This window comes from Mustela nivalis (assembly GCF_964662115.1).
Source record: "Mustela nivalis genome assembly, chromosome: 7".
Lineage (NCBI taxonomy): Eukaryota > Metazoa > Chordata > Mammalia > Carnivora > Mustelidae > Mustela > Mustela nivalis.
This window is the reverse complement of record NC_139026.1, coordinates 47,541,715-47,553,705: the sequence shown is the minus strand read 5'-3', so window position 1 is coordinate 47,553,705 and position 11,991 is coordinate 47,541,715. Positions and strand designations below refer to the sequence as shown.

Sequence of the window (11,991 nt, the reverse complement as noted above, 5' to 3'; positions counted from 1 at the left end):
TAAGAAAAGTATTCTTGGGGCGCCTGGGTGGCTCAGTGGATTAAGCTGCTGCCTTCGGCTCAGGTCATGATCTCGGTGTCCTGGGATCGAGCCCCGCATCGGGCTCTTTGCTCAGCGGGAGCCTGCTTCTCTCTCTCTCTCTCTCTGCCTGACTCTCCGCCGACTTGTGATCTCTCTCTCTGTCAAATAAATAAATAAAATCTTTAAAAAAAAAAAAAAAGAAAGAAAAGTATTCTTAATTAAAATAAGTATTCCCTTAAATTCTAAATAATCCTAACTCCAACCTTCTAAAACTGACTTTGGGGATGCCTGGGTGGCTCAGTCGTTAAGCATCTGCCTTCAGCTCAGGTTATGATCCCAGAGTCCTGGAATCAAGACCCACATCCGGCTCCCTGCTCAGTGGGAAGCCTGCTTCTCCCCTTCCCACTTCCCCTGCTTGTATTCCCTTTCTCACTGTCTCTCTCGCTCTGTGAGATAAATAAATAAAATCTTTATTTAAAAAATAAATAAATAAAACTGACTTTGAAAAAAAAAATAAAAAATTGCCTAAAGGTCAAAGAGAGATGAAAGAAAGAAAAAGAGAAAAACACAGGTATAGCCCAGTAACATCTGCTTCCATGAACTTAGAGAGTTTAAGGCTTTCAGACTTGATCAACGTTCCATGCAATAACTGAAAAGTCAGTGAAGTCTTAAATTTTATTTAAAATTCATTCATTTATAATAATTCCTACAGACTGGCGTGCCTGGGTGGCCCACTCAGTTAAGTGTTCCCCTTAGAAGCATGTCCTCATCCCATAGTCCTGGAATCCAGTCCCACCTGGGGCTTCCCTGCTGAAAGGGGAGTGTGCTGCTCCCTCTCCCTTTGCCCCTCTCCCTGCTGGTGCTCGCTCTCTCTCAAACAAAAAAATAAAATCTTTAAAAAAAAAAACAATTCCTACAGACTGCTCTGAAATTTGCCTTTGAAATTTCCACTAAAAAGGGTTTTCTAACAAAACAGAAATTGCAGAAATATGTAACATTCAATTAACATAAACTGCAAGATACCTAGAAAGCACTTACCTACAGAAAACTTAGGATAATTATAATTCATTCTTATTTATTCTTTAACTTGGTTAGTTTTCAATTACTAGTATTTTTTAAGGGAGGGAAATTAATCATACTTTTTTATTAATCTTCCAAGTTCTTCAAAGTTCACCAAAATGTATTTTTTTTAAGAGTTTATTTTTATTTATGTATTTGACAGAGAGAGATGACAAGCAGGCAGAGAGGAGGAAGCAGGCTCCCCACTGAGCAGAGAGCCTGATGTGGGGCTGGATCCCAGGACCCTGGGATCATGACCTGAGCCGAAGGCAGAGGCTTTAACCCACTGAGCCACCCAGGCGCCCCACCAAAATGTATTTCCAGAATAAAGTTAAGCTGAACTAAGCAAAAGTTAGTTTTCAATTAGTTCCCAACCCCTACTTTCCTCTGCATTTTGCACTTTCTTTGAATCTCTTCTTTCATCAAAACTTTGTTTCATAAAAGAGCTGATGTTTTGTACCAAGGGTAGATGTATTTCAGTCTTCTCTATAATAATGTAAGTTCCTTCGTTAAGTTTCCACTGTTTTTGGAAGAAGGCATTTTTGGAACAGAAGGTATTTTCTACTGCCCAGCAGTTTCACCATAAACCTACCTACGAGTAACCCTTTAAAGTGCCCGACTCGTGTATTTAAATATGCGATTTATTTTATTTCTACAAATAGTTGATTTAGGCAGAGTACCAAGTTGTTTGGGATCTTCGATTTGTTAACTGAGTTTGGAAAGGTAATTTGGAAAGAGTTCACGGAGGTTAAGACACCAGTGTATGAAATACTTGTCAGGAGAAAAACCCTTTCAAGAATGAAAAGGACCTTGCCCAATTTGGCCCCCACCCACATTACCCTCAGCTATAGAAGGTCCCTGGCCTGGTTTCCTTGGTGTGAGATCTAGGTTGTGTGGAAACTGTACGCTCTGTTACTTCCCCAGCCACTTTTCCCAGCACAAAGGAATACGCGAGCACCAACTGTTGGGTGGCGTTAGTGAGTGAATTATTAGTTTCATTAGAAGCACCTTTTAAGTTTCGGTGGGCTTTTAAACCACTCGCGTCACTGTAACCCGCTGAGGTCAGGGAAGTCGGCAGGCGCATCTGTCCCAAGCCCGGTGGCCCAGGAGAAGCTGAGGGGCACTAGACGTGGGAGAGAAACACCGCCCAGAACTACCCGCGAAAGGGGCCGCGTGTGTCCGGCCTGGGCTGCGGCGGCGCGGAAGGCCCCGCCCCTCGACTCCCCTCGCTCCGCCCCTCGGCCCCGCCCCTTCCCCGGCCGCTCACCCGCGCGCCCCGCCCGCGGACGGAAGCGAGAGCGAGGCTGAACGCCTGACGTCAAGGCGACACCGCCAAACCTCGCCCAGAGTCAGGCGTGTAAACCAGCCGGAGCGGCGGCGGCGGCGACAGCGGCAGGACCGCCGTGGCGCCGGGAGCAGCGACCCGGAGGGAGCGCGACGCGCGGAGCGACGCGGGCGGCGGGGACCCGGTGACAGCGTGAGAGGTTCGCAGAGTGCGTGCGTGGCCGCTGAGGGGAGCGGCGACGGCGGCCGCGCGGGGCGGGGGCCGGGCGCCGGCTGAGGGGAGCGGGTGGGGTGCGGCGCGGGCCGGGCGGGGCGCGCGCGGCGGTCAGGGACCCTGGCGGCGGCGGCGGCGGCTTCACGGTGCGCGGCAGGTGGTGGAGGGCCCGGCGCCCGACCGGCGAGCGCGCTGTCTCCCGGGCCGGCGGGGACGAGCCGCCGCCGCGGGGGAACAGCGCGCTTTGCGGAAGGGGTCAAATGTCTGAAATATGGCGGAGGAAGTGAGAGCCCGAGGACCCCCCCCCCCCCACGCACACCCGCTCGCTCCCTCCTGCCCGCGGCCGCCACAGCTTCTCTCGCTACCTTCCGTCCCCCTCCGGCTCCCCGGAGCACTCGTCCGCCGCCCCGGAGCCCCCTCGCTGACCACCTCGGTGCCCTCCTGGGTGTGGGTGGAAGTTAGAACGGAAACCAGAAAGTTGTCCTTTGAGAAGACGCAGCTTCCCCCAGCCCCGAGCCAGGACGAGGAGCGTTCGGGGGAAACCACTCCCCGGCGCCCTGCAGGCTCCAGCCTGACAGGGAAAAAGTTTGCCTGAAACGGGGCTGGTTTGCTCCATTTGTTGCGGGAAGTGGCAGGAGGAAGGCAGCGGAGGGAGCCCCACCTAGTCTGGCAGCAACCACCGCGTAGGGAAAAACTGTTAAAGGGGCCTTTCCCTTCGTCAGCAAGAGGAAATCTCTTTTCTTTTACAGAGGGAGACAAAATCCAGGAAGTTTGTCGTCTTCTCTTTTTCGCCATCTCAATGTGTCTAATCCTAAAACTGTCAGCACCATGAGTTTTATTTAAAAACTACCCCAAATTAACCAGGCCATTTGGATTTTTCTTCTAAAAAGAACTGATGACTTTTGGAGAAAAGATCATCCTGGCGAGTTTAAGCACAAGATTTGCTCCCCCCCCCCCATAAGTTTAGCAAAACATTTTTGCTCTGCAAAACGTTTGGAAGGAACGTACGCAGTTCTGTATTACAGTAACGGGAAATTACATTTTTAACGGGGTAGAAAGTCGACACTAAATGAATATTGTGATTGTAATATTTTAAGATAAATTCAGTCTAACTGGATTTTCGTTTTGCTGGTGGCATCTAATATATATCGAGTGCTTACACCGTAAAGCTTCTAACTCGCAATTTTTTTATTCCTTTTTTGTAATTACAATGCTGTTTAGACTTGCTCAACAAAACCTTATTTTAGCAAGAAGTAACTGTAAAAGAGGCGGACGTTCATTTAACTTCAAACTCCTAAAAGCTGACTTTTGAATAGTATTTGAGTCATAATGGAGTCATGGGACTTTTTAAGGGCCGGAAGGGACTATTTAGGTCATCCAGTCCCACCCTCTCATTTTATGGAGGAGGAAACTGAGGCCTAGAAAAGATAAGGTTAGTTAGTGGCCTTGCTGACTTTTAGGACAGTATGTAATAGAGAACGAGGAGGAGGAAATAGAATATATTTATAGTGAATTACATTTTTACAGGATAACAGTCATATACAGAATGTTAGTATCTTAGTCAAATAGTGTGGAAGAACCACATTCTCAGGTTTTAGGAAAGGAAATCGATACTCAAGGAGGTTAAATAACTTTAAGGACACAGAGCCCTGAATAATGGTCTTATTTGAGCCCTTCCTGCTTTTAAACTCTACATGACACAGTGTTTTCACTTGGATTTTCTTTTTTGAATTCTCAGTAAATTGTGAGGATGCCTTCTCTGAGTAAGCCACAAAGTAAATCTTTAAAACGCCTGTAGCCTGTTTAGTTTTAATGTGCAGATAGCCGAATACCACTGAAGAACCCAATAATAACCTGGCTTAATTTTTAAAAATGTGATAGAGGGCTTGAAAACAATTACTCTGACTTTTGCGTTCTCCCGATAACACCCCCGGCTTCACTCCATGAAACGTCGTCTCTTTCTTTCTAGACACCTGTCACTTCCAACATTCTGTTACTGTTCTGTTATCATTATTCATTTGATTTTTGTTACCTAGTTCACTGAGTTGTAAAGTCCAAGGACAGGATGTCTTCTTTGAATGCCCCAAAGCACTGGCATGGTACATTGCACTTAGGTAATACCAGTTTCTTAAATGTAAGCGCAATGAGGGTAGGGACCATTATATTCCCCATTGTATTCTTAGTTCCTAGAGCCTTGTCTGTGCAGATAGCAAGTGTTTAGACTTAAGAATTAACTGTAGTGAACATATGAGAATATTTGAAGAGAACTTTGTCTTCCTTCAAAAAGAAACATTTCCACATTGGCTTGGAATCCTTTTGACTTTACAAATTGATTTTCATTTTATCCTCAAAACAATCCTTACTAGATTTCCAATATAGAATTCCAGTATTTTCTCTTAGCCATAGAAAGGGAAAGTGAACCCCCATGGTAAAGAGTCATCATGTAGGGAGCATCTGTTGAGATGTTATAAAAGAATTAATTGTAAAACTTCAATCATGTACATAATATATTAAGTGCATTTTCTAGTGTAATTCAAGACTAGTAGAGGGTCTTTCCAGAGGTCGGTAACACAGTAACTTACTATACCTGTTGTTTTAAATATAAAGTCTAAAATTTGGATGAGAAATTGCTCACGTTCAATTTTCACTTTTGTAGTAGGTACTTGATGAATATTTGTTAAGGGGGTAAAATTAATCAGTGAAACTAGATCTCAATTCAAAGAAAATTTGGCAATTTTATACAGGTGTTTATTTTTTTCCCAAATGTGTAATTTTAAATAAGCAATTTTATTATTGAATACCCAAGATCTCACTGATTGGCACGTGTCATTTTCCTAGACTAATCAATAATATGCTCCTGTGTGTGTATTGATAAAGAGGGTGGGTATTGATCTGTACTTTCTATATATGACTTACCAGGAATAGTTTAGTATTTATGAACTAAATAGTCAAAGTGCTTTTTTGTTGTTGTTGTGGCAGTGATGTCACATGTCTGTAGAAAAACTTTGATAAGATCTTAAAACTTTGTAAGACCACACAGGTTGTGATTAAATAAATGCCTTATTTTTCCCCTCTTGTCATTTTTGAGGATTCCTTAGTCTTAGAGATTAGGGTGAAGTTTTTACTATTAGCCTTTTCAAGTTGAATTTCTTGTAGAAAAAGTTTAAAAAACAGACATTTTGGCTGATGCAATGATTCATTGTAACACTGGACAAATTTTTCAATAAACAGGAGTGCTGTACTATGTGCTGAAAGACTGTACCATGTGTAATGCTGTACCATATGCTGAAAGCCTAATATTTTTCAGTGTTCTTAGATATTTTGCAATAGTATCCAAAGGTACTAATTACCATTTGAGGACTGTTGTTAATTTATTAATTCTTTGGAAATCTCATGAATACATTGGAAGCAGTAGCTACAAAGAACAGAATTAATTTATCCATTTGCAAGAAAGACTGGCTTGCTATATATATATATATATATATATATATATGTATATTTATAATCTGTTGTACTTTGAGCCTAGTTGAACTCTGGATTCTAAAACCAATCCTTTAGGTTGGGAGAAGGGAGGTAGGGTTATGGACATTGGGGAGGGTATGTGCTATGGTGAGTGCTGTGAAGTGTGTAAACCTGGCAATTCACAGACCTGTACCCCTGGGAATAAAAATATATTATAAGTTTATAAAAAATAAATTAAAAATGAAAAAAAAAAAAAACCAATCCCTTAGTCATAAAATTTCTATTTTATAAAAAGAAGGGTTATGAGGAACTTCTGTGCTGCCTTTAAAAAATTAAAACCACTTTTTAAAATGTTGCACAAACAAAAAGAAATGCCACTATTTCATTCCTCACACTGGTGTGTTTATTCCTGGTGTTAGTCAAATTAAGGGTATACAGCAACTGATTATTTCAGTAGCAATTTAGAAAGAATTTTTGCTCAGCATTAATAGAGGATCAGGAATTTTTAAACTGTTTCCAAAGAGCCTTAAAACTTAGAAAAAAATGAACATTTAGGGAAATACTCCCATGTTTTAAATAATATTTAAATTACTTATCAAAGGAAAAAATATCTGCAACATGAACTGAAGAATTTCCATCTGGTTTTTATTGTACAGAACAATATTCTGGAATATATAATTAAAATTGATGGTATTTGAGGTACTTGAGTACTAGAAATATGTTCACTTTTAAATTAAGAACCCTAGTCTCTCTAACCATAGAGAATAATTCTCTAATGTTTTGATTTGGATTTTACATTGAGCTGGTTTCTAAAAGCTTACCCTTGTAGTTATGCTATTTTATGATTTTATAGTTAAGCTGCTTTATATACTTCATATATTTTATGCATATAACCAATGAGACCATTTAAATTTAAACCAGATTCTGATCTCATGAGATAATTTGCTAGGTAATCTTTTCCAGTGGTGAGGAATTGAATATTTTTAACTGTTGTATAAGTAGATTCAATAAAGATTTTTTTTTTTTAAGATTTTATTTATTTGAGAGAGAGGGTCAGAGAGGGAGCATGAGAGGAGGGAGGGTAAGAGGGAGAAGAAGACTCCCCGCTGAGCATGGAGGTACCTGGGACTTCAGGATCATGACCTAAGCATAAGGCAGTTGCTTAACCAACTGAGCCACCCAGGCACCCCAGACTCCATAAAGATGTTAAAGGAAGAGAGCATTTATTTAACACAGTTAATAGTTTTGGTTGCATTCAGTTATTGACTTCTTGGAATCATCACCTTCACTACATTATAAATCTTGCTGAATTTTTCAGTAGTTGATTTGAAAGTCTAAATATGTACTTTTAATAGATTTTTTTTCTTATATTCAAACCTTAGCATTTTATTAAGTAACTTTATTTTGAAAATATACAGTGAACTGGTTGTCCCGATAGTGGATTATCTCTACCTGTTCCTTTCCTCGTCTTTGCCTTGTGGAAAAGAAAAAAGATGAAAGAAAATCTGTTTTGTCCATTTAATAGCAATTTTTGGCAAAAGCTTCTGGAAAGGAAATGGAAAATGTTACATAAAATAAAAGCCTAATTATCTGTGTCTTCTAAAATTCATATTTCTAAAGTTTATACATTGGAATATATTTTTCCTGCTCACTTTATTCTAAAAAAAAAATGGGAGACTTTCTAAGAGTTCTCAGTAAATGGGACTGAGGAAGTCAGTAAAATAAAAGCTATAAATATAAACTCTTTAATTAGTAGGTTTTGGGTGTCAAAGTGGTATGCATATTGCATCCAGCTGTTAAACGTTGTGTTTTAAGGTTATAGTGAAAACATTACTATCACTACTTAATGCTAGCAAGGTTAAATTGCTGCTAACTAAGATTGATAAGTTATGGTTACATTCCTTGAAAACAAAACTCAGGAATCCCTGGGTAATCTTGAATTCTGTACTGGACAGATAATAAAGAAGGATAGGGTTGAAGCATGTAATATGTGTCTGTTTTCTTTTCTTGAAATTGTGCAACTTGAGATATTGCATTGAATTTGTATGGGTAAGACTGGCTGAGTTTTTAAGTGTATGTCTTTTGAATTTTCTTATTAAAATATTTCAAACACAGAAGAGTATAAAGAAAAAAATTAATATCACTTTTAATACCACCAGAACAGTGAATTTCTAGGCAAAATTCGTACCTCCTTTTTCTGAACCTTTCCTACCTCCTTGGTTCCTTAGTGGGAACAGTGGCTTATACTTAAAGAATTGTTGGATTAAGTGGAGTATTATCCATAAATGATTATAAAAGAGATACTAATACAGTATTAGTTTTGTTCTGTGAAACTTTTATTTCTCTCTAGCATCGCTTCTCCCAATTGAAGTTATTCATTAAGGCATGAATAAGGACTAAGAAAGAATAATTGTGACTGTGAACAGCTTAACAAATTGTCTGGTTCAGGGATTTTCAAAATTTACCCCAGGGAATCCTGGGGATTGCCTGAACATTTTCAGGAGTCTGCAAATACAAAACTATTTTTACAATAATACTGAGATGTTCTATGCCTTTTCACAGCGTTGACATTTTTACCAATGGTACAAAAGCAGTGGTGAATAAAACTTCTGCACCTTAGAACAAATCAAGTCAGAACACCACACTGTATTCTTAACCATTGTATTCTTCACTGCCATGCATTAAAAAATAAAAAACTTTCACCTAAATGCACTTGATGAAGAAGTTTAAAAAAAAAATGGTTGTTTTTTTTTTTTAATCAAATCTTGGCTCTTACACATAATATTTCAATATAGTATGACAAAATGGAAAGTATGCTTGAAACACTATTTTCCTGCCATATTGAGGGTGAAAATGGTTGCCTATAGGAAAAGCATTTGTGTAATTATTGCAGTTGCAAGCTGAACCAGCCTCTTTCTTCATAAATACTTTTTTTCCTTGAAGGAATGACTGAAAAACTATTCAGAGTTATTTGGACCTGGGTATTGGGCTGACATTTTCTTGGAAATAAACAGAATGAGCCTGTTGCTTTAAGGAAAAGATCAATACTATTTATGGTCAGTGATAAAGTTCTAGTTTTCAAGTGAAAATTAGAATTTTGAAAAATATTTATCATCCACAGTGCTCTTGACTGCTTCCCAATATTTAGAAAATTTATCGGAAGATATTGGTGATGTTAATGAACATGGTTTTTTAAAAGTAATATATAGGGGTGCCTGGGTGGCTCAGTGGGTTAAGCCGCTGCCTTCAGCTCAGGTCATGATCTCAGGGTCCTGGGATCGAGTCCCACATCAGGCTCTCTGCTCAGCAGGGGGCCTGCTTCCCTCTCTCTTCTCTTTGCCTGCCTCTCCATCTACTTGTGATTTCTCTCTGTCAAATAAATAAATAAAATCTTTTAAATAAATAAATAAAAGTAATATATAATGTGTCAATATTTGAAGATCCACATAACTCTTTATACAAGTATTTTCCAAGTGTTCAGTGAATGCATGATGTTATAAAATCATGCATGCATAAGAAATCCTTCCTAAGTTCTAGCTAGACCTATGGATTTTAATGTTAAAGCAGACCTCAAGTTTATTGGTAAGGTTTTCCTTTCCAATATATTGGAACCTGTTGTCAGGGTTTGGTATAGTATCAAAGGAGAATATCCACATTTATCTGAAAAGGCTACTAAAATATCCCCAGCTGTGTGTTTACATTCACTTTTTTGTTTACTCATTTTTCCATGCTTTGCTCTCAATGTATAATGTCTTTGATTTATTTAGTTTATATTTTTGTTGGAGGGGAAGATAAGAATAGGAACCAGAGATATATGTGAGACAGTATTTTCATGCACTTCATCTTGAAATCTCTTAATAATACATAATCATTTTAGGTTGACTTTTTCTTAAAGATGTGTTTAAAGAGAGGGTGCATGAGCATGAGTGGGAGGGGCAGCGGGAGGAGAGAGAATCACAAGCAGACTCTGTGCTGAGCATGGAGCATGATTTCATGATCCTGAGTATCATAACCTGAGCCAAAACCAGGAGTGGGAGACCTAACCGACTAGACCACCCAGCACCTCCTAGATTGACTCTTTTAATAGTCTTCTCCTTGAGCATTCCATTCACCTTTTGAACTGTGTAATAAATTAGGTGGTTGGTATTTTTAAAGCCTATTTCTTGGTTTTAATACTTGTACACCTGATATCTCATGCACATAGATTGCTTGTGTGCCCAGATTTTGACATAACCTTAAAAAAGCTTTTGATAGTTGACTTTCTTAGGAGTTTAGGGTATTTAGCAGCTTTCCTGTAGTAAAAGCTATGGACTTTGTTCCATTTCAAGCTTAATAATGTCTCTTTGACCTGAGTATTTGCTGTGTTGTCTACCTTTAGCAGATATTTTTTAAACAAATTATAATATCCTTACCTTTTGGGCGAAAACAGTTTCTTGTTCGTGCTTGTTTGAGAAGAGTCGTAGCAATCCTTGTTAACAACTATTTTTATAAACCATTTGTCATAGTACAGTTCCGGATTTTAAAGGATTTTTAGGCTAACCATTCAGTTCATCTAAAAAGTTTCAGAGTATGAGAGAAGATAGATAAGTTGTAGATTATACTGTGTACTTAGTTTCTTGGAAATTTAGTGCCAGTTATTCCCCTAGAGGTAATAAAATGAGTGTGTTCTGTGAAGAAAGAGTAGTTGAGTCTGAGTTCTTCGGTTGTAAGGACAGAATTGACAAAGAGTCAGACGCCTGGAGTGGAGTGGTTTAGAGGAGTAAGTGTGAAAATGCTAACTTTGGGGTAACTTTGAGGAATAAGCATTATGGAATTCCTGCCTGCCTGAGCTAATCCCACAGTGAGGGAGGGTATTTAATAGGAAGCTTTAGTTCTCTCTATATTAAACAATTACCTGGTCAGCTGTTCTAGCTGTTCTGAATTAGGGAACATACTGAGGTCATATTTTATGTTCAGGACATTCAAATTAGTCAGAAGGTTGCCACTGGCTATTGCTTATTCAGTTTTAGTTGCTAGCTGAAAAAATTTTATGTAATTTCCTCTATTTTAGATTTTTTACATTTAGACTTTTTTTTCTTTCTTGCAATTGTCCTGTCACCTTACTTCATCATCCTTTGACAAAGAGAAGACAGGATATGCAAGCTTTTAAGGACAGAAGAGCATTCATAACATTTTTTTATTGTTTACATTAAAGTGATGATGGTAATAGGAAGTGGAGAGGCAGGAGGGCAGGAAGTAGCGCAGAAAAGAATAAAGATGATGATTAAGAGATTCTCTTTCTAATGAGCAAAGCTACTGTTAACTGCACTCACTTTAGAGTTCAGATTAATAGGAATGATACACACTTGGAAAAGCATTTGTGATACTTTAGTGATTGATAAATCTTGTATCCTGAGAAATGGTCCTGGGTAGAAGATAAATTGATACTATCTATCATGATATTATGGGGTTAAAGTAAAAGTTTCATCAGTAAACAGTGTAAGTTGAGAGTATGTTTACTTTTACTCCCCAACAGACTCTTAATGCACTTTTCTCTGAACCTTCAGTGCTTAAATTGGACACTTGTTTTTCTCCTAAGTTTTAGCTGATTACTTTGAGCATGAGTAATAAATTTGAGAACAAGTTAATGTCTCTGTGTCTCTCTCTCAGGATTTATCTTTACATAAGCCAGTTTGATTAAATGGCTGTTTAGGTCTTCTTGAGCTCTAAAATTCTGTGTTTCTGTGATACTACCCTTGTTCAAGCCAGTCATCTCTTGTTTAGACTCCTTCAAGACCTTCCTGACTTGTTTCCATTCTTGTCCTCCTCTACCTCAGTCTCCACCTAGATTTTTAAAATCATCTTCTAAAAATGTAAATCAGATCATATAATACCCTCGGATCCAAGCTCCTCTCCCATCCACTCTAGTGGCTCAAAGTAGAAGCCAGATCCAGTTCTTGCTTACTTCCCAA

General features: G+C 39.1%; 1 protein-coding gene across 2 annotated transcripts in view; it reads left to right on the top strand.

Moving 5' to 3' along the window:
* The first annotated feature begins 230 nt into the window (after positions 1 to 230).
* RAP1B (RAP1B, member of RAS oncogene family) overlaps positions 231 to 11,991 on the top strand; it is a 46,604-nt gene continuing 34,843 nt past the window's right edge. The window contains exon 1 of one of the 2 annotated variants that reach the window (XM_082742922.1): positions 231 to 2,564. The gene's annotated coding sequence lies outside the window, so the exon portion shown is untranslated. The remainder of the gene's footprint in view (positions 2,565 to 11,991) is intronic. The other variant, XM_082742923.1, reaches the window with a different exon arrangement.